Consider the following 20,216-nt stretch of genomic DNA (forward strand, 5'->3'; position numbering starts at 1 on the left):
GGGCATTTTCTTTTTTTTTTTTTTTCATTTTTTTATTATGCTATGTTAGTCACCATACAGTACATCATTAGTTTTTGATGTAATGTTCCATGATTCATTGTTTGCCTAAAACTCCCAGTGCTCCATACAATACATGCCCTCCTTAATACCCATGACCAGGCTCACCTATACTCCCACCCCCCTCCCCTCAAAACCCTCAGATTGTTTCCCAGAGCCCATAGTCTCTCATGGTTTGTCTCCCCCTCTGATACCCTCCCCCTTCATTTTTCCCTTCCTTCTCTTAATGTCCTCCATGCTATTCCTTATGTTCCACAAATAAGTGAAACCATATGACAATCATCTTTGTCTGCTTGACTTAGTTCACTTAGCATAATCTCCTCCAGTTCCATCCATGTTGATGCAAATGTTGGATGACTGAGTAATATTCTTTCCTGACAGCTGAGTAATATTCCATTGCATATATGGACCACATCTTCTTTATCCATCTGTTGAAGGGCATCTTGGCTCTTCCATGGTTTGGCTGTCATGGTCATTGCTGCTATGAACATTGGGGTGCACGTGCCCCTTCTTTTCACTACATCTGTATCTTTGGGGGTAAATACCCAGCAATGCAATTTCTGGGTCATAGGGTAGCTCTATTTTTAACTTTTTAAGGAACATCCACACTGTTTTCCAAAGTGGCTGCACCATCTTGCATTCCCACCAACAGTGTAAGAGGGTTCCCCTTTCTCCACAACCTCTCCAACATTTGTTGTTTCTTGCCTTGTCAATTTTTGCCATTCTAACCAGTGTAAGGTGATATCTCAATTTGGTTTTGATTTGAATTTCCTTGATGACAAATGATGTTGAACATTTTTCATGTGTCTGTTAGCCATCTCTATGTCTTCTTTGGAGAAGTGTCTGCTCATATCTTCTGCCCATTTTTGACTTGATTATTTGATTTTAGGGTATTGAGTTTCAGAAGTTCTTTAGAGATATTGGATACCAGCCCCTTATCTGTAGTGTTATTTGCAAATATCTTCTTCCATTCCTTAGGGCCTCTTTGTTTTGTTGACTGTTTCCTTTGTTGTGTAGAAGCTTTTTATCTTGATGAAGTCCAAAAAGTTCATTTTCTCTTTTGTTTCTCTTTCCTTTGGAGACGTGTCTTAAAAGAAGTTGCTGTGGCTGATGTCAAAGAGGTTACTGTCCATGTTCTCCTCTAGGATTTTGATGGATTGTTGTCTCACATTGAGGTCAGTCAACCATTTTGAGTGTATCTTTGTGTATGGTGTAAGAGAATGGTCAAGTTTCATTCTTTTGTGGATAGCTATCCAATTTTCCCAGCACCATTTATTGAAGAGACTGTCATTTTTCTACTGGATATTTTTTTCTGCTTTGTCGATGATTATTTGATAATAGAGTTGAAGGTCAGTATCTGGGCTCTCTATTCTGTTCCATTGATCAATGTGTCTGTTTTTGTGCCACTGACATGCTGTCTTGGTGATCACAGTTTTGTAATAGAGCTTGGAATCAAGTAATGTGATGCCCCCCACTTTGTTTTTCTTTTTCAACATTTTGTTGGCAATTTGGGGTCTTTTCTGGTTCCATACAAATTTTAGGATTGTTTGTTTCAGCACTTTGAAAAATGTCATTGGTATTTTGATAGGGATGTCATTGAAAGTATAGATTTCTAGGAGGAGCATAAACATTTTAACAATGTTTATTATTCTGATCCATTAGCATGGAATGTTTTTCCATCTTTTTCTGTCTTCTTCAATTTCTTTCATAAGTGTTATGTAGTTTCTAGAGTATAGATCCTTTACCACTTTGGTTAGGTTTATTCCAAGACACCTTATGGTTTTTGGTGCTATTGTAAATAGAATCAATTCCCCAATTTTTCTTACTACAGTAACATTGTTAGTGTATAGGAAAGCAATTGATTTCTGTTCATTGATTTTATATCCTGCCACATTACTAAATTGCTGTATGAGTTCTAGTAATCTGGGGGTGGAGTCTTTTGGGTTTTCCACGTAAAAATTCATGTCATCTGTGAAAAAAGAGAGTTTGGCTTCCTCTTTGGCAATTTGAATACATTTTATTTCTTTTTGTTGTCTGATTGCTGTTGCTAGGACTTCTAGTACTATGTTGAACAATAGTGGTGAAAGTGAGCATCCTTGTTATGTTCCTGATCTTAAGGGGAATGCTCTCAGCTTTTTCCCGTTGAGAATGATATTCACTGTGGGCTTTTCATAGATTTTTTTTTAAATAAAGTTGAGGAATATTCCCTCTATCCCTACACTCTGAAGAGTTTTAGTCAGGAAAAGATGCTGTATTTTTGTCAAATGCCTTTTCTGCACTAGTTGAGAGGACCATATGGTTCTTGTCACTTCTCTTAATAATAATTCTTAATATTTCTCTTAATATTAAGAGAATAATAATTCTCTTAATAATAATTCTATCACACTGATTTGCAAATGTTGAACCACCCTTGCATCCCAGGGATAAATCTCACCTGGTCGTGATAGATAATCCTTTTAATGTACTGTTAGATCCTCTTAGCTAGGCTTTGGTTGAGAATTTTGGCATCCATATTTACCAGGGATATTGGGCTGTAATTCTCCTTTTTGATGGGGTTTTTGCCTGGTTTGGAGATCAAGGTAATGCTGGCCTCATAGAATGAGTTTGGAAGTTTTCCTTCTGTTTCTATTTTTTTAAACAGCTTCTAATCTAATTTGTGATCCAGTATGTAATCTATTCTGGAGAGAGTTCCATGTGTGTTCAAGAGGATTGCATGTTCTGTTGTTTTAGGGCAGAATGTTCTGTATATATCTATGAGGTCCATCTGGTCCAGTGTGTCATTCAAAGCTCTTATTTCTTTGTTTATTTCCTACTTAGATGATTTGTCTATTGCTGAGAGTGGAGTGTTGAGGTCTCCTGCTATTAAGGTCTTATTATCAATATGTCTCTTTATTTTGGTTAACAGTTGGCTTATGTAGTTGGCTGTTCCCGTATTGGGGCACAGATATTTACAATTGTTAGACCCTCTTGTTGGATAGACCCTTTAAGAATGATATAGTGTCTTTCTATATCTCTAACTAGAGTCTTTAGCATAAAATCTAATTTGTCTGATAGGGTCCTTTAAGAATGATGTAGTGTCCTCCAGTATCTCTAACTAGAGTCTTTAGCATAAAATCTAATTTGTCTGATATGAGAATTGCTACCCCAGCTTTCTTTTGAGGTCCACTGGTATGAAAAATGGTTCTCCATCCCTTTACTTACAGTCCAGAAGTATCTTTAGGTTCAGAATGATCTCTCATAAACAGCATATGGGTGGGTGAAGTCTTTTTATCCAATCTGCAACTCTATGCTATTTTATGGGAGCATTTAGGCCATTCACATTGAGAATGATTATTGAAGTTACGATTTTATTGTCATTATGTTGCCTGTGAAGTCCTTGTTTCTACAGATTTTTCTCTCTAAATTTCTGTTCTATATCATTCTTGGGATCTTTCTCCTTTTATAGAAGCCCCCTTCATATTTCTTGCAGGGCTGGCTTTGTGGTCACATATTCTTTCAGTTTCTGCTGGTCTTGGAAAGTGTCTCTCCATCCATTCTGATTGACAGCCTTGCTGGATAAAGTATCTTTGGCTGCATGTTCCTCTCATTTAGTACCCTGAATATGTTTTGCCAGCCTTTTCTGGTTTGCCAGTTCTCTGTGGACAGGTCTGATGTTATTCTGATATTCTTCCCTCTGTACATAAGAAATATCTTCCCTGGGGTGCCTGGGTGGCTCAGTGGGTTAAGCCTACACCTTCAGCTCAGATCATGATCAGGGTCCTGGGATCTAGCCTTGCATCAGGCTCTTTGCTCAGCAGGAAGCCTGCTTCCACCCCTCTCTCTTTGCCTGCCTCTCTGCCTACTTGTGATCTCTGTATATCAAATAAATAAATAAATAAAATCTTTAAAAAAAAAAAGTAATCTCTTCTCCCTTGCCACTTTCAAGATTGTTTCCTTGGATATAAGATTTGTAAATTCTATTATGTCATGATGTCAGTCTGTCCTGATTGATCTTGATCTTGAGGAGGTCCTCTCTGTTTCTTGGATATGAATGCTTGTTTCCTTCCCCAGATTAGGGAAGTTGTCAGCTACTATTTGCTCAAATATATCTTCTAGACCTCTCTCTCTCACCACCTCCTCAGGGATCCCAATAATTCTGATATTAGAATGTTTCATTGAGTCACTAATCTCTCTCAGTTTGATTCCTTGTGTTTTAATTTGTTTTTCCCATGTTGCTTCAGTTTCCTTCTTTTCTATCATCTTATCCTCTAGCTCACTATTCATTCTTTTGTCTTGCTTATTCTGGCAGTCAGAGTATCCAGTATAGACTGCATTTCATTCATAGCATTTTTAAGTTTGGCCTGATCAGGTCTCATTTCTGCCCTTAGAGATTCTATATTGTCATTAATATTTTTCTCAAACTTAGATTTTGCCTTGTTAATTATTAATCTAAAGCCCATTTCTAACGTCTTGGTTATATCCATATCCATTTGTTCTGTGGCAGAGGCCACATTCTCTGGTTCTTTCTTTTGTTGGGGGTTCCTCCTCTTAGTCATTCTGTTGAGGAGTGGTTGAGGAAATGTGCAGAACCCAAATTATTGACCACAACCCAAGCAATATGCACCTGTTTTATAGGGATCTTAGGGTTGTCAGCTTCTTGTTCTTCCAGCCTGTCTTCTAGGGGAGGGGACTGCCATGCTGTTACTTAGGTAACCCTGTTTAGGCAGAGTTGCCCTGCCCTCTGTGGGAGGGGGATGGGCTCGGTGAAAACTGGTTTTGTGGGGGCTCTTTTCTCTGGCAGCTTTCTCTGGCAGCTTTCTGCATCTCTTCCAAGAGTCAGAGCAGAAGTGGCCATATCCAAATCTCTGTCTCAGAACAGAGAGATCACAGTCTGCTCTTCACTGAGCTCTCCAGGCCACACTGCCTCCGTTTCTGTCTGTGGTGCTAAAACCCACAGCATCCTGAGGGGTGCGCCTCCCAGCAACACTCCCAGGGCCAGGCAGGTCTCTGCCCTTTGTGCTCCTAAAACTGCAAGCTGGGCGCCTGGGTGGCTCAGTGGGTTAAGCCGCTGCCTTCGGCTCAGGTCACGATCTCAGGGTCCTGGGATCGAGTCCCGCATCGGGCTCTCTGCTCAGCAGGGAGCCTGCTTCCCTCTCTCTCTCTGCCTGCCTCTCCATTTACTGTGATCTCTCTGTCAAATAAATAAATAAAATCTTTAAAATAAAATAAAATAAAATAAAATAAAACTGCAAGCTGCCCCCAGTTCGCACACCTGCCCCCCACTAGCTCCAGGGTTAGTCTGGGGGGCTGCCCTAAAGTCCTTTCCCCACCACTACTGGTCTGCAAGTCTGTGCCTAGTCTCCAGCCTGGGTGGTTTTTGCACTGACATGGGGCAGAATCCTGGAGACTTCCTCCCCCTTCTGTTTATCTTCCAATACCTGCCCACAGTAACACAGCTCCCTGCTTCATACCTCAAGACCAACTGTTAGAGATATTCTCTATTGAGATCCACTCCAGGACAAGATGATGGTTTCCTCTTCTGTATTCCTCTCCTGCTGGGGACGCCACTCCTACTCACCAGACCTGACAAGCTGGGCTCCCACCCCCAGGAATGCAACTCCCAGGCCTCTCCCAGCACAGACCTGGACAGTGCCTGGGTGCAGAGGGCATGCTCAGAAGCTTCCCAAAGGAACGCACATTGCTCAAGCCCACGGGGCCAGTGGAAGGGCTTCCCGTCAAGCCCCCACCCCCTGCAGCCTGGCAGTGAGCAATGAGCGAGAATGCTGTGGGCAGTGTGCAGACCAGGATTCCCTGGGCCAAAGGTGTCCTTTCCTGGTCCAGTCCTCTGCCCCGACTTAGCAACAGTCCCCTGTGCATCCAGGGGAATGTCAAACTCTGCCCTGTGAGAGGATCCAGTATGTTGTCTGGCTGGAGCCCTGCTCAGTGGGACAAACCTGTGGGGTCCCCTGGGAAACAAGGTCCAATCAAACTGTTTAAAATAACAAACTGGGTTCTCTTTCTGGATCTTCCACTAAGACTCTTATTTTGAGGGTAAATTACTTAATTTATTATGACAACTAACATTCATTCAATCTTTGCAACATGATAAGAATTTTATCAAGCCCTGAAAGTAGGTTTTCTCTTTGAACCAACGTATTATCCCTATAAGGTAGCTAGTATTATTGGCCTCATATTCACATCAGAATCTGAAGCTTAGAATTTATATCTAAGTGCACATGGCTAGGAAGTGGCAGAGTCAGAATTTGAACCCAGTCTGATTCCTGAAACCTCTTAGACATAATTACATGAAAAACATATTGATAAGATAATTTCTAAGGGACTTTTATGCTTTAACATTTTTTTTACATCTGCATTTCCAGATACCTTGTCCTTAAACAAAATATAATTCAGCAAGAAGTGTCTTCAATGCAAATATATATACTACAAGGCTATACATATAATACAAATGGCAAAGTTCAATTTAATAAGTATTAATTGAGCACTGCAAATGTGCCATATGTAGTTTAGATATACAATCGATAATACTCTGTGAAGTCACACATGTATGAAGAAGATATTCAAGATGGGAAAGCTTCCAGTTTAGGGAGGAAATGGCAAGTGTAAACTGACTTTTTTTTTCTTTTCTTTCTTTTTTTTTAAAGATTTTATTTATTTAAGAGATCAGAAGTAGGGGCACCTGGGTGGCTCAGTGGGTTAAAGCCTCTGCCTTCGGCTCAGGTCATGGTCCCAGTGTCCTGGGATCGAGCCCCACATCGGGCTCTGTGCTCTGCAGGGAGCCTGCCTCCCCCTCTCTCTCTGTCTGCCTCTCTGCCTACTTGTGATCTCTGTCTGTCAAGTAAATAAAATCTTTAAAAAAAAAAAAAAGAGATCAGAAGTAGGCAGAGAGGCAGGCAGAGAGAGAGGAAGGGAAGCAGGCTCCCCACTGAGCAGAGAGCCCAATGCGGGGCTGGACCCCAGGACCCTGAGATCATGACCTGAGCCGAAGGCAGAGGCTTTAACCCACTGAGCAACCCAGGTGCCCCAAAACTGATCATTTTAATAATATGAGGCACACACTATGATGGAGATAGTCTTAGGATGCTTTTACAAAGAAGCACAAGGCACTTAATCCATTCTGAAATGAAAGAAGAGATCAGAAAAATCCACCTCTGGAAGGTAGATGTCCAAGCTGAGCCCTAAACAGAGAATAGGAGTCAGCCAGTAAGGGAAAGGTGGGTGAGGGAACCCACAAAAGCAAAGCCACAGGGAAGTAAAAGTATGTTGCTGGAACCTCACGTAAGAGGCAGGATATAGTGGATAATGAAACTAGAGAAGAAGGTGGGGCACATCATGGAGGAATTTAAATATTTTAGAAACCGTAACTCCTACCCCATGGGTCATGATCAGCAAAGAAATTGCACATGTTCTCATTTCCCTCCCTCTATGCCCAAAGGAGGCATCACTAAAAGATCACCAATCCTTTCCCACTGCATCTGGTCACAATGTGGCAGTCCTCCTCCAATCCCTGCCCTAAACCGTGCACCATTAAGGGATTGGATCTGCATTCATTATGGATCCCATCTGCCATTCCAGTTATGGCTGATGAGCCACTAGTCAGAAGGTCTTACTGGGCTAGCTGTCTACAGAAGACAAGGGAGCTTGTTAAAAACATAGTTTCAAATCTAGCACACGGAATGAGGCCTGCTATCTGTATTTTTTTTGTAACTTCCGCAGGTAATTCTTACCCACTGCCTTGTTTGGAAACCTGTGATGCAGCACATTCAGAACACGGAACAACATATATCCAAAATCACAGAGTGGCAGCCCATACACTAAATTTGTCTTTCATGTGTCTTATGGCTAAATGATTTTTATATGTTATGTCCTATATTTCTATTTTTTACTTCTCAATATTTAAAAATTGGTAAAAATCACATATCATCAGGATTTTTTTTTTTTTTTTTTTTTTTTTTTTTTTTTTGCTCTTTGACACTGAGAACATCTGCAGCTCTGGATTTCTATTCCAACAAGAAAACTACCAGTGGGAGCGGAATGGAGTTGCCCCCCTGGGATGGGGCACACATACACTTACTATTCCGAACCAGTCCTCCTCTTGCCTTGATGCTTCCTGCTGCTGCAGAGAAACACTGCTGTTTACTGCCGTGTTTTCACTTTTATTTTGCTTCTATGGCTAGTGTGTACAGAGAAGAGGAAAGTGAAATATTTTTTGGACTCCAGTCTTAGTCAAAAGCAGGAAAACAAATGACAGACCAAAGAGGTCAGTCTTAGAGGCAGAACACTAAGGGATATTAGGGCATCAATCTCTTTCTCATGAAATTTCAAGAAAGATTAACGATGTCCTTGTGCAACAACTTTGCCAAACAACTGTTTGAAGTCCGTTTCACAATTTTAATAATACCAGGGAAGTTTCGTTCTGCACTGTTTTTCTCATATGTTAAAGAGCAAAAGTTCAGTAGAGCGCAGCAGAGGAGAAAGGTCCATCTCAGAGTGTCACACTCTTTGCTGCAGTACGCATTCAGTGTGACGGGGCTGGACGCCGTGTGTCCGCAAAACCACCTCGACCCAACTGGCTCCTGCTCTAATGAGGCGCTCGGCATTAACTTAAAATATGTACTGTGCCAAAGCCAGTCCTGAATTTAGTGCTTTATGAATCACCCTGCTACACGTCCCGATTATTTGTGATGTTGTATTTGAATTTCCAATTGTATTGTGAAAATATAAATTACCTTGGGTGAAATTTTGAAAGTACTCATTCTGGTAAACTTCATAGCAAGCAGGACTGTCTAAGGATAACTTTGATGTGGGTTTTTTTTGTTTGTTTGTTTTGTTTTTGTTTTTGTTATATAAGTACAAGTGAATATATTCTAGTCATAACCCATTTAAATAGAGAAGGGGGCTCCTGGGTGGCTGAGTTCGCTGAGCACCTGATTCTTCGTTTCCGCTGGGTTGTGATCTCCTGGGGTGGTAGAATCCAGCCTACCATATGGGGCTCCATGCTCAGCAGGGAGTCCGCTGGAGGATTCTTTCCCTCTGCCCCTCCCCCCAACTCGTGCCGTTCTCTCTCTCAAATAAATAAATAAATCTTAAAAAAATAATAAACAAGAGAGAGGTGTAGAGAATAAAAGTGTAACTCTCTCTTACTTTCTTACCTCCCCACTGCTCCCGGCACCATGGACCCCACTCTCATTATCAGAAGCACTCCATTACCATTTAGGTGTGCTTTTTTTCCAGACATTTTTCTATATAGTTAGATATGTGATATATACTTTTGTCTGAAGGATTTCTTATCATTTATGGAATTATACTATGCATTTTATTCTGTAACTTGCTTATAATATTGTTAAATATTATATATATTATTATTATATAATAACATGTTTGAGAAACCTTTCATCGGTACTTAACCACATGATGTTTAACCATTCTATAATGCTCCATATCAACCATTCTTCTATCAATAGATATTTTGATTATTTCTACTTTTTCTTTCTGATGTGGTAATTTTAATTCTCTTAATCATATGTCTTAGTGCACCTATGTATGTAAAAAAGATATCCAGAAGTGGCATTTGTCTGTTCAAAGTGTCTCTACAGTATAATTTTTTCGGTACTCCCAAATTACATTTCTATGTGGAATGTACCCATCCTCTTGACTTATAAATATTCTAAGGGTTTGTCTTTCTGAAAGGCAAAAATATGGCTCTGTTTGAAATTGCGTTTGAGCATTTTTAACATGTTTACTAACCATTTATACTTTATAAGATTTGTATTAAGTTGTTTTTTTCCTTCTTAATTTGCATGAAACCTTAGATACATGAAACCTTAGAAACCTTAGGCTGATATCTTTTTGTGTATACATGTAGCAAAAATTTTTGTCAGGTTGACAATTGTTTTTTAACTCTGCTTTTGATGTCTGAACAAAAATTCTCTACTTTTAAATATATAAATCAGTTGATGAATTCCTTCCTAATTATGAATTTTGTGAATCCCCAGGAAGGTTTTACCCTCTGGAGGGTCATAAATATACTCTCTTTTATTTTCCTATATATGTTACTCACCAGGCCTACTGACATGGGTTTGAATCTCATAATTAGGGAAATGTGGCAAGACACTGAGCATAAGCAAGACTCTTCAGGGCCCAGGTGGCAATGTGCAATTAGAAACAGGCCCTTTCCCTCCCTTTTAACATAATCCAGCACCAAAACCTTATAACGCTGGGATATTGGCATGTCCACATACAGCCTCTGAGATAATGCCATTCCCACTCTATATACCTTTGTCATCACTCAGGCTCCTTTCCAGACCAGCAAGGGCAGCTATCTCAATGGAACTGTACCTAACAAACTGATTTTAATGGTCATAATATTAAAAACAACAAAATCATTAATTATTAATAACTACATTAATAGTGATGATGATGATTTTCATGTTTAACATTGCCAAGCACTTACGATGTAGCAGGGATGACATTTGTCATCTCATTTAACACTCTCAGAGACCTTATGATGCAGGCATTACTGCTACTTATGACCATTAGCATATACTCACATTTTCTGAAAGTGCCACAGCTAGTAACTATAAGAGCCAGAATTTAAATGAATCTGTCTGACTCCAGAAGCTCTGATTATAACCAAGGAATTATCCTGCCTCATACTTAGATGATTCATGAAATGAGCCTTTAAGTATATCCAAAAGACAATTGAGGAAGACTAATGAAGTGGCTGAGGTCCTCAAACCTAGTAAGTAGGGGTTTGTGTCATCTAAGTTGAGTGTTCAATCTATAAAAGTGGAATGAAGAGTTGACAGAGAAAAAAGAAATAGAATAATTTCCAGATGGATGTAAGATCTAACTGTGATTAAAAAATTAATTCATAGAACTACTAAAAAAGATCAAGTGATTTTTCAAATAATTTGGAAGAGGAAATAAATGTTCTAAATATCAAACAAAACTCAGAAATCACTAAAAATCGATGTTAGATTCTCCTATGTAAAAATAAGAACTTTCTGCATTGCAAAAATGACCAAAACTCAAACAACAAATGATAACTTTGGGGAAAGAGCGGGTAGAAATTTGCAACCAATGTCACTAATAAAAGAACAAAAGCCTTAAACTTATGTAACTCAGTAAGAAAAGTCCAAGAACCAAACTGAAAAAAAAAAAAAAAAAGAAGTCAAACATTAATAGAAAATATTTTTTAAAAATTGGTTCTTAGACACACGAACTATTGTTTGGCCTCACTGATAATTTTTAAAAATAGTAAACAGAATTATGATGAGGTTTCATTTCCATTTACCAGTTTGGCCATGATAAAAGAGAGAGAGGGGGGGAGATTATGTTCGACAGAATTGAAGGGAAAATGCATTAGGTAAAATAAATTATGAAAATGTGTATTTCTTACACATTGTTGGTTGAAAACTATATTAGTATATCACTCTATAGAAGAACCTTAAAGCTTTTAATTTTCCAAAAATAAAATTGCACATACTCCTTGATCCAACAATTCCACACTTAAGTATGGTGCTACAGATACATGATCACCTATGAAAATGGTATGCATATAAAGATATTCACCACATTATAATAGCAAAGATGGAAAACAACTTAATAACAGACTATTTAATATTTAAAGGATGAATAAATTGTGCTACATCCATATAAGGAAATACTTCAGAATCAGTAAAAAGAAATAAGCAGCTTAAACAGACAACTCTATTATTAAATTAAAAACCAAAATACAGAGGAGTATATAGATTATGGTAATATTTGTGGGGGGGAAATTTTGTATACATTTCCCCCTTTCCTGACACACAGACACATAAACACACACACACACACACACACACACACAGAAAATCTCTGGAAGAATTCAGAGGAACAGGAAGAAAACTGAATGGTTGGGAAATAGAGGAGCTAGAGTGAAAATTATTTTTCACCATATGCTTGGGTGCATCTTTTGAATTTTGAATCAAGTATAAATGATACCTATTAAGAATGAAATGATGAATGTTATTGGGAAATTCACAAGGATGTCTTCATCAGGAAGCATTTTTTACAGAAAAAAAGATATCGAAGATGACCTTGATATCTATCAACAAGAAAATAATTTTATAAGTGGTACATGGAATAGTGTGCAGCTGTGAAAACATTAATTTAGTCTTTAAAAATGTTTACATTTAACATTAAAAAACACATACAATCAGTGTAATCTGATCCCAATATTTATAAGACAAAAACCAGGCATATGTATGTGTATACACAAATCTAGGTGTGTTTGTGAAAGAGGGTCTAGACTTTTACATTTGTTAAATACCTAGAAAATAAGGGGTGGCAGTGGGTAATTGCTCTAATTTTTTATTCACTTCTGTGTTGTTTGAACTATACAAAGCCATGTGTTCCACTTATTGTTAATCTTACAAATCAAGTCATTGAGAGCTTATTTGTAAAAGGAGGATAGAGAAGTCAAGGACCTGGTGGTTATATAATACTAAGTTATTTTATTATTTTCCTCTGAGTTTCCCAGACATGAAGTTTCTACTTTATCTACTTGATATACTCAAATATTGAGAAATACATATAAATGAGAAATATGTGCTTGTTTACAATATGTTAAGATTTATATGTTGAAATTAACCTATAATCAACATCTGAGAGCTCAATAAAAAGACGTGTTTGGTATGGTGTAAGACTGAAGAATCACAGACCTGTGCCTCAATACAAATAATATATTATGTGTTAATTTAAAAAAAGAAGTATTTGGTAAAAAGCTAGAAAGTTACTTGATTGGGTTAAAAAAAAAACAAAGTGAGGTTTCAAATTAAGTAAAGAAAACAACCTCAATTTTAACTCCAAATTTCTTATTATGTATTTATTCTTTTGAAGCCCTGTGTCAGGCCAATTTACAGATGGTCTGGTAAGCCACAGGAAAATAACCTCACTTAGCTCATGAATCATAAGCAATTACTCTAAATAGTTGTTAATGCAACTTCTCAAGGCGTCTGCCTTACCTCAAGGGAACGTTTCACCCATAAGTTTGAATCTTGCTCAAAGTAAAATGGGTAGATTGATGCCCTGCTTATAAGTGAAGTTACCTCCTAATGAAGTCCTTTGGGTACTTTATAATCTAAATTTCCCACCACAAAGAAGGATTAAAATGAATTCAATTTCATACAGAACTTCAGTTCTGTAATTAACAAAGTTTATAAGAAGGACCATGTTAAACAGACTTCACAATTAAAACCACTGGCACTCTAAAATGCTGGAAGACCTTCACTTTCAGATTTTTTTAGAATGCCAGCTATTAATGCACAGAAAGCACGTTTTCCACGTGTTCTTTAGTATACATGAATCTTTAGCTGTATTTAACAGATATTAACCAACAATGAGTTTTCCATTTTCAAAAAAAGTCACTTATCTTCCATATGCCTAAAGAACTAGTCCTGGCTGGGAATTAAACCCTCCAAGGACTCAACGAGGCAAATCAAGTTCTGTCCAGAGTTTCTCAAGTACTGTTCCACTTTGTTCTAGGGATGTGGATATTTAACTTTATTGTTTTAGATAGGAAGAATGCATACTACATATGCTTTTGCACCATAGCTCAACATGACTCAGTTACAAATGACAGTAAAGAAAATGGGTGTAGGGGCGCCTTGGTGGCTCAACCAGTTAAGCAAGCAACTTTTGGTTTCAGCTCAGGTCATGATCTCAGGGTTGTGAGATGAGCCCCATGTTAGTCTCCATGCTCAACACAGAGTCTGCTTGAGGTTCTCTCCCTCCCTTTCCCTCTGCCCCTCCTCCCTCCATTGTCTCTCTCTCTCTGTGTCTCTTATTTTTTTTTCTCTCTCTCAAACAAATAAATCTTTAAAAGAGAGAGAGAGAATGGGTTTAAGAATACTGGACTATACCCTGCATGATTAAGTACGTTGGTGACAAAAAGGCTTTCCTAAGAGGCAAAAAGATCAATGATATTCTATGCCATACATGAAATGTCCAGGACTTCATTGTAAGCAATGAATGTAAAAATACTCCCAGCCCAAGTCTCCATCCCTAGCAAATATTTTGTTTATAGAAGAATGAAGAGTTTCAGTTTCTTTCTTTTTATCCTATGAAATGGACATTCTGGTGAAGATTATACTACCTATAAAACAGGAGGAAAATTATAATATTAGAAAGAGCACAGTACTAGAAATCAGGGAATGTGAGTTCTAGTCAAATCTCTCTCAAGAACAGGCTGAGCACCAAAGGAAAGTCAGTTCTACTCTATGGTCCTTAGTTTCCTCATTTTGCAAAATAGAGGGTTAACATTAAACCTTCCCTAAGGTCTCACCAGGTCTAAGGCAATATAGAATAATGTTTAAAAGACTGTCCTCAGTGATATGTATGGGTTGTGTAAGTCTGAGCAAATTATTAACTTTTTGTGTTTCAGTTCCTTATCCGGAAAACAAGGATAATAATGTACACCGCATTGGATTATTGGTAGTTATCCATGAGTTAATATGTGTCAAGAACCAAACCCTCTCCAAAAATCATGATGGCAATGATGAAGATGAGAATGGCGGTGTTGCTGCTGGTGATGGTGAGGATTCTATGGAATGAGCATTAAGAGAGAAGGTAAGGTAAAAATATTTGGGCCAGCTACAAGTTTTATAAAATCCCAGAAAATACAAGATATGATGATATATATTAGTCAAAGGAGAAGTTCAGTTGAGAAACTTTGTTATATAAGTATCATATATATTCATCATTTTTTAAGGCAACTTGTGCCTTAGATACTTAATCATCAGGTAGATGAATCCCCAATTATACTAATTTCTTCAAATACCAAACTACATTAAACCCAAATATTTGATTTCAAGTATAGGGACTCAAAAACAGTCAAATGTAAGTTTCCTATTAGACATAGAGGCTCACTGAGAGTGATCCAAGTCTATTATTCCTTGTCTTATTCTCATCCAGTGGTATCCATCAGACCATGCTTCTCTCACCATCCTGGCCAAGAGATGTTTGTTTCTCAGTCATTTGGTCATGAGATGTTAATCTGTGCAGAATGGCCAACTCATCCAAATGAGTTAGAAAAACATGAGACTAGCATGTAGAACATGTGCATGCAAAACAAGAGATCAACAGTGTCTTTCTTGTTCTTTCCATTTTGTCTTGCTCTGTCAAGATTCTGAATGGTTCTCTGTCCACAGATGACATTCTTAAAAGTTATAAAAACACAATACATCCTTTTTCTACATCATTCAAAGAAAAACAAGAATTTATACCTGATATTTCATCTTTAGATTCTAAGATCTACTTTTTCTTAGGTAAACATATTATAGTTCTTTGAAATGTGAAAAGGAAGTGTTCCTGGTACCCTTTTCCATTTCCTTTTTTTTCTCTCTCTTAAGAACAGAGTCACCATTCCAAGCCACCAGCCTTTTATAAAGCCACTCTCAGAAACATTTAGTCCCATACTGCTACAGAAAAAGACTCTTGACACGTGAATAAATTAATCCATGTACCACCTGGAAATGGAAATTCTTAATACCTAAATCCATAATCCTTCTGCCCGGATGGCTAGCAGTTTCACTCTTGAATTTAGCTGGTCCATTGTTCTCTTCTGATTCATGGGGGCTCATTTCTCATCAGTGCAGCCATTCCCTGGAGAAACCTAGTCTAGTGACTGACAACATGCAGCAACTTAGGTGGGCTTCCAGGAAGTTCTGCTTTGCCAAAAGATGGTGAAACTAGCTTGATGTTTTCTACTTCCAGTCCATGTCCCTGTGAAACTGGGGGTGAGGCAGGGGTTGTAAGGTTGAAAACCACTCTCTTTTGGTTTGCATAAACACTGTAGTTAGCAACTGACTGGAGTTATTAGCAATGTCCTAGAGCCATGTCAGTGGCCCCCAACCAGTGAGAGATGATAGATAGAGCAACATGGTTAAGAATGGAGTTATTTTCAAGAAAAAGTACAGTGGTTTTAAAAACAAGCTGTTAAAGTCAATCACACTCAGTGGGAAAGTCCAACCAAGTGTGTTTGTGTTGTTTAAATACATTTTCTATAGTATCTCCCAGTTCAGGGGGACAAAATCAGCCCTCAGCAAAATTATAATAAGTTTTTGGGGGGGTAATCTAATCTCTTCTTTTGTCCTTCCAATGCCCAAGGATACACAAGTTCCTTTTTAAATTTACTGTAAACTGCAAACATATCCAATCAGGTTAAAATTTTGTACAAGATTAGAGGAAATTGGCTCTAAGTGAGGGCCTGAATTGTTTTCCTGCAAATAAAGTACATGAGCTTAGTAAATAGACTCAGTGACTTCTATTTTGGATACTTAGAGGTTCATTTTAACTTACTGATGGATGTTATTTTTCTAAATTTGAAATTCTTAGATTAGTGAGCTGGTGTCCCTAAGGAGCACATGTATCATTGCCTTAGAGTCACTTAGTCATCTCATTTAGTCATGTCATTTCGGTCATGAAATAGAAACACTGAAAGAGCAAAGGCTCTGCCAAAGCCATTCCACACAGGTCTTAGTAGGCATGGGCCATATAGCAAGTACAGTCCTAATGCCAAGTAAAAGCAATAAAAAGAGATTTTAAAAACACCAGCAACTCAAACTGGTAATGAAAAATAAAATCCTTATCTTCCAGCTTGGCATAGAGCATTATAAGAGCAAAAATAGTGACTCATTTACCTTTTTACCCCGACACTGAGTACAGTGTCTGGCAGGTTATATAGTAGTTGCCTTAATCATTACTTGTTCGTAATGAGTGGATAAAGGAGGTCTTTTTAACAGACACATAACACAGTGCGATACGGTGTAATGTTTGGAATATCTACCCATCGTGAGTCTCTTTTCTCATGTGTAAATTGAGTCTTACAAGATAATCAAGAGGGTAATTGCAGGACCCATGCTGATACAGGACCTGGCCTAGAGCAGGTACTAATTGTTGAACTGGAATCTTAGATACTTTAAAAATAAGTTAATAGGCAAAGAGTGAGGATGCATTCACCCATTCAGAGAGTTCGTGTAGATCAGAACAACTTGTTATAAGAAGAGGGGGTGGACTTTCCCTCAATGTGGGGAATATTTGTAGGTAGTCTCCATTCCCTATTTATGGACACCGTATTTAGTAACAGCAAAGGATTTGGTAAGAACAACTTGCAATAGACCAGAATCCTAAGTCTGTATAATTGTACCCTGAGCTACGGGGCACAGCATCATTCAGAAGTACTAAGGGCACAATTGAAATTTCGATCTGTAAGCCCCCTTGGGCAAGCGACCCCAACCCAGCTCAGCTAAGGGATGACTTTGATGAATCTGTATGACCAGTTTCATTTTTAAGGGCTTAAATATCCATTTCAGAGTATCCATGTCTCTCTTGTTTCTCTTTTTTTCTATTAGGCACAATTTTGATTTTAACTGACTCATTTACAACAGCATCAAGAAAATGGTAAGGTCAGATAAAGAAAATTATATCAAAATCCATCACTCTTATTATTTAATAGCTATAGTAATGGGTTTAGTGTGGGCAGGAAAGGGAGACATCAAAACAGTGGTTTCTAAAGCAACTCTGTCCCCTGTTATGGTGGTGAATTGAAAGTGGCTAGGACTACTTTATTCAGGTTTCACAAAAGTCAAAGTATGCTTTTATCCAATTAATAAACCAATAAATTTAGAGTGTATAAAGTGTTCCTCCTTTATAAAGGACTCTAGCCCAAGGTGAGTGAAATAAACATCTTAGCGAAGGAACAGCAACAAAAACAGAGAAACCAACTTTTTATATGTTTCTCACTGTGACAAAAGGTTACGGTGATAAAGCTGATGATATTGATTAAATTTCCCAGGATGACACACAGGAGCCACTCATTTACCACAACAAGAGAGCACTCTGTGTCCTCCAGACTTTATTTTGGATTGTTGGGGAGGGTAAACACCTCTCCTGCCCTAAAGAGTAACACCATGTGCTGTTGGAGACATTCATTGTTTCCCTACCTAAATAATTTCCAAAATATTCTACAGGTCTTACTGGTATCCACATAGAAGCACTCTTTGATAGTAATCAACTTTTTTATGTGTTGGAACAGTCCCTATCATGTTGTCCCACTGTTCAGTATGATTTTTACAGGGTTCCAGGAATTGTGCCCAGTGTGATGTCTCAAGAGCAATAGAAAAATAGCCTTGTTTTGCATGACTCTTTTTTTTTCCATTTTACAGCCACTAAAACAAATAACTACTTTTTTTTTTTTTTAACTTACCAAACTTCTCTCCATCAAAGCTATTAGAACCAACTGCAGCCATGGAGGGAAATAAATCAGAAACAGTGAGGAGGACAAAGAGAGACTGGGTATTTTTGTTATTTCAACCAATGAACCACTGAGGCATGTAATAAAACAGCAACTGCTTTTGACCAGAATCACTAATCCCCCATAGCCACTCTCAGATTCAAAACCTACTCAGGTTGGCCTCCTCCTTGACAGTCAAACTATGTAGCTGCCTAATGGTATCATTTGAGGAGTACTTGGAGTCTCTCTGGCCCCCAAATGTTTACCTTGTTAATTTCTTTAGTCCTTAGATTCCATTGTTAAGGTTTTATTCCTTGGGGTTACGACCTTTGGTCTGTTAGCATAGTAATACTCTTGAAACCCATAAAAAGTAGCTCACCAACCAAACTTTCTAGGTCTAGGGTTGGGCCCAGGATTTTCTGTATTTATAATACATCCCTGGACACAGTTACTGCTGACCTGTAGACCCCACTTGGAGTAGCAAGTTCCTAGACTTTTCTCAAGGTCTCCTAGATTGGGACATAAGACCAGGGGTCGGCAATACTTTATTATAAAGGGACTGATAGTAAATATTTTAGGTTCTGTGGACTACAGGCTCTTCACAGCAACCATTCAACTTGTCCATTATAATAAGAAAGTGTCCATAGCCTGTATGTAAGTAAGTAGGCACGGCTATTAATAAAGTATTTGAAAAACACCTTATTTACAAAAACAGGCAGCAGGACAGATTTGGCCCACAGGCCATGGTTTGTGGACCCCTGCTCTACCCATGCCTAATCAAGGCAAAGAAAAAAAAAATTTCAGAATGAGAACAAGAGAGTAACCAGGAAGCAAAACCATGTGTTTTAATATCCTCATAGAAAACTTGGAATCACCTCCAGAAGCCTAGCCTAGTGCTCTAAACAGACAGGACATGAGCAATGGAGATACAAGTGTACCAAACCACTTACCACTTCACAAGTTAACGTGTAACTTGCTTCATGCTCATTTCGGGTTTTCCCTAGCAGAAAAGAGACCTAAGAGTAGGAAAGAGACAAAGTAATCTTATGCCCTGTGAGCTCATACCCCTACCACCAGCCTTTTGTCCATACGGGTAAAATCACATTTAAAAAAATCTTTTTTGGCAGCCAGGAGGAGAAAAGATATTCCCAATATGCTGTAAATTGACTGTAAAAGCAACACAGGTGGCCCTCCCCTTTGTCTTGCTGACTCTTGTGCTTACCCACTCCACATCTGAAAACCTAGATGTGTTGACACTCTAGTAGGCATGCTCATATGCCCAAATTCATTCACTCTTCAAACATTAACAGAGCATCAATTTTGTAACTGGGATAACAGTAATCCTGAAGAAAACGGGACAAGGAAGACCTAATCCTAACCCTCAGTGTTAATTGTATAGTGGTAGCTTCAGACAAATATATATGTAATTAAGCTTCAGTGGGATGAGAACTATGAGGGCAGGAATTCTGGTGCTGTGAGCAGTAATAGGACAGACACATAGCTAAACTGTGACCTGAAGAATGAGCAGCTGTTAGCAAGAGTTGAAAGAAGATGCAAGGAGGCTCAGGAGGAGAGTAGTGTATGGAAGCAAAAGAAACCATGTATGTCAGAAGAAATGAAAGGCATTTAGTAAGACAAACAGAGTATAAATAGGAGGTAGTGAGAGATAAGATGAAAAAGTATGCAAAACCCAAATAATAAAAAGTCTTGTAAGCAGGGTGATCTTATAATCTATCAGTCAAAGCAGAACACATTTGTGAGTGAAAGGAAGGACTGTGAATTATGTTGAAATAACAAGCATAAACTGAGACTATTCCAGGAAAGTGGATATATGGTCAGCTTACTTATCAACCATATGAAGGAAAAAATAAAATAAAAATAAATAAAC

The 20,216-nt window shown here is 38.3% G+C and overlaps 1 protein-coding gene across 1 annotated transcript in view; it reads right to left on the reverse strand.

Annotated features, from left to right (window-relative positions):
* Positions 1-8,188, reverse strand: part of ACVR1C (activin A receptor type 1C) — a 109,232-nt gene extending 101,044 nt beyond the window's left edge. The window contains exon 1 of the mRNA XM_047721806.1: positions 8,129-8,188. The gene's annotated coding sequence lies outside the window, so the exon portion shown is untranslated. The remainder of the gene's footprint in view (positions 1-8,128) is intronic.
* Positions 8,189-20,216: the final 12,028 nt, after the last annotated feature.

Source organism: Lutra lutra, chromosome 3 (genome assembly GCF_902655055.1).
Source record: "Lutra lutra chromosome 3, mLutLut1.2, whole genome shotgun sequence".
NCBI lineage: Eukaryota > Metazoa > Chordata > Mammalia > Carnivora > Mustelidae > Lutra > Lutra lutra.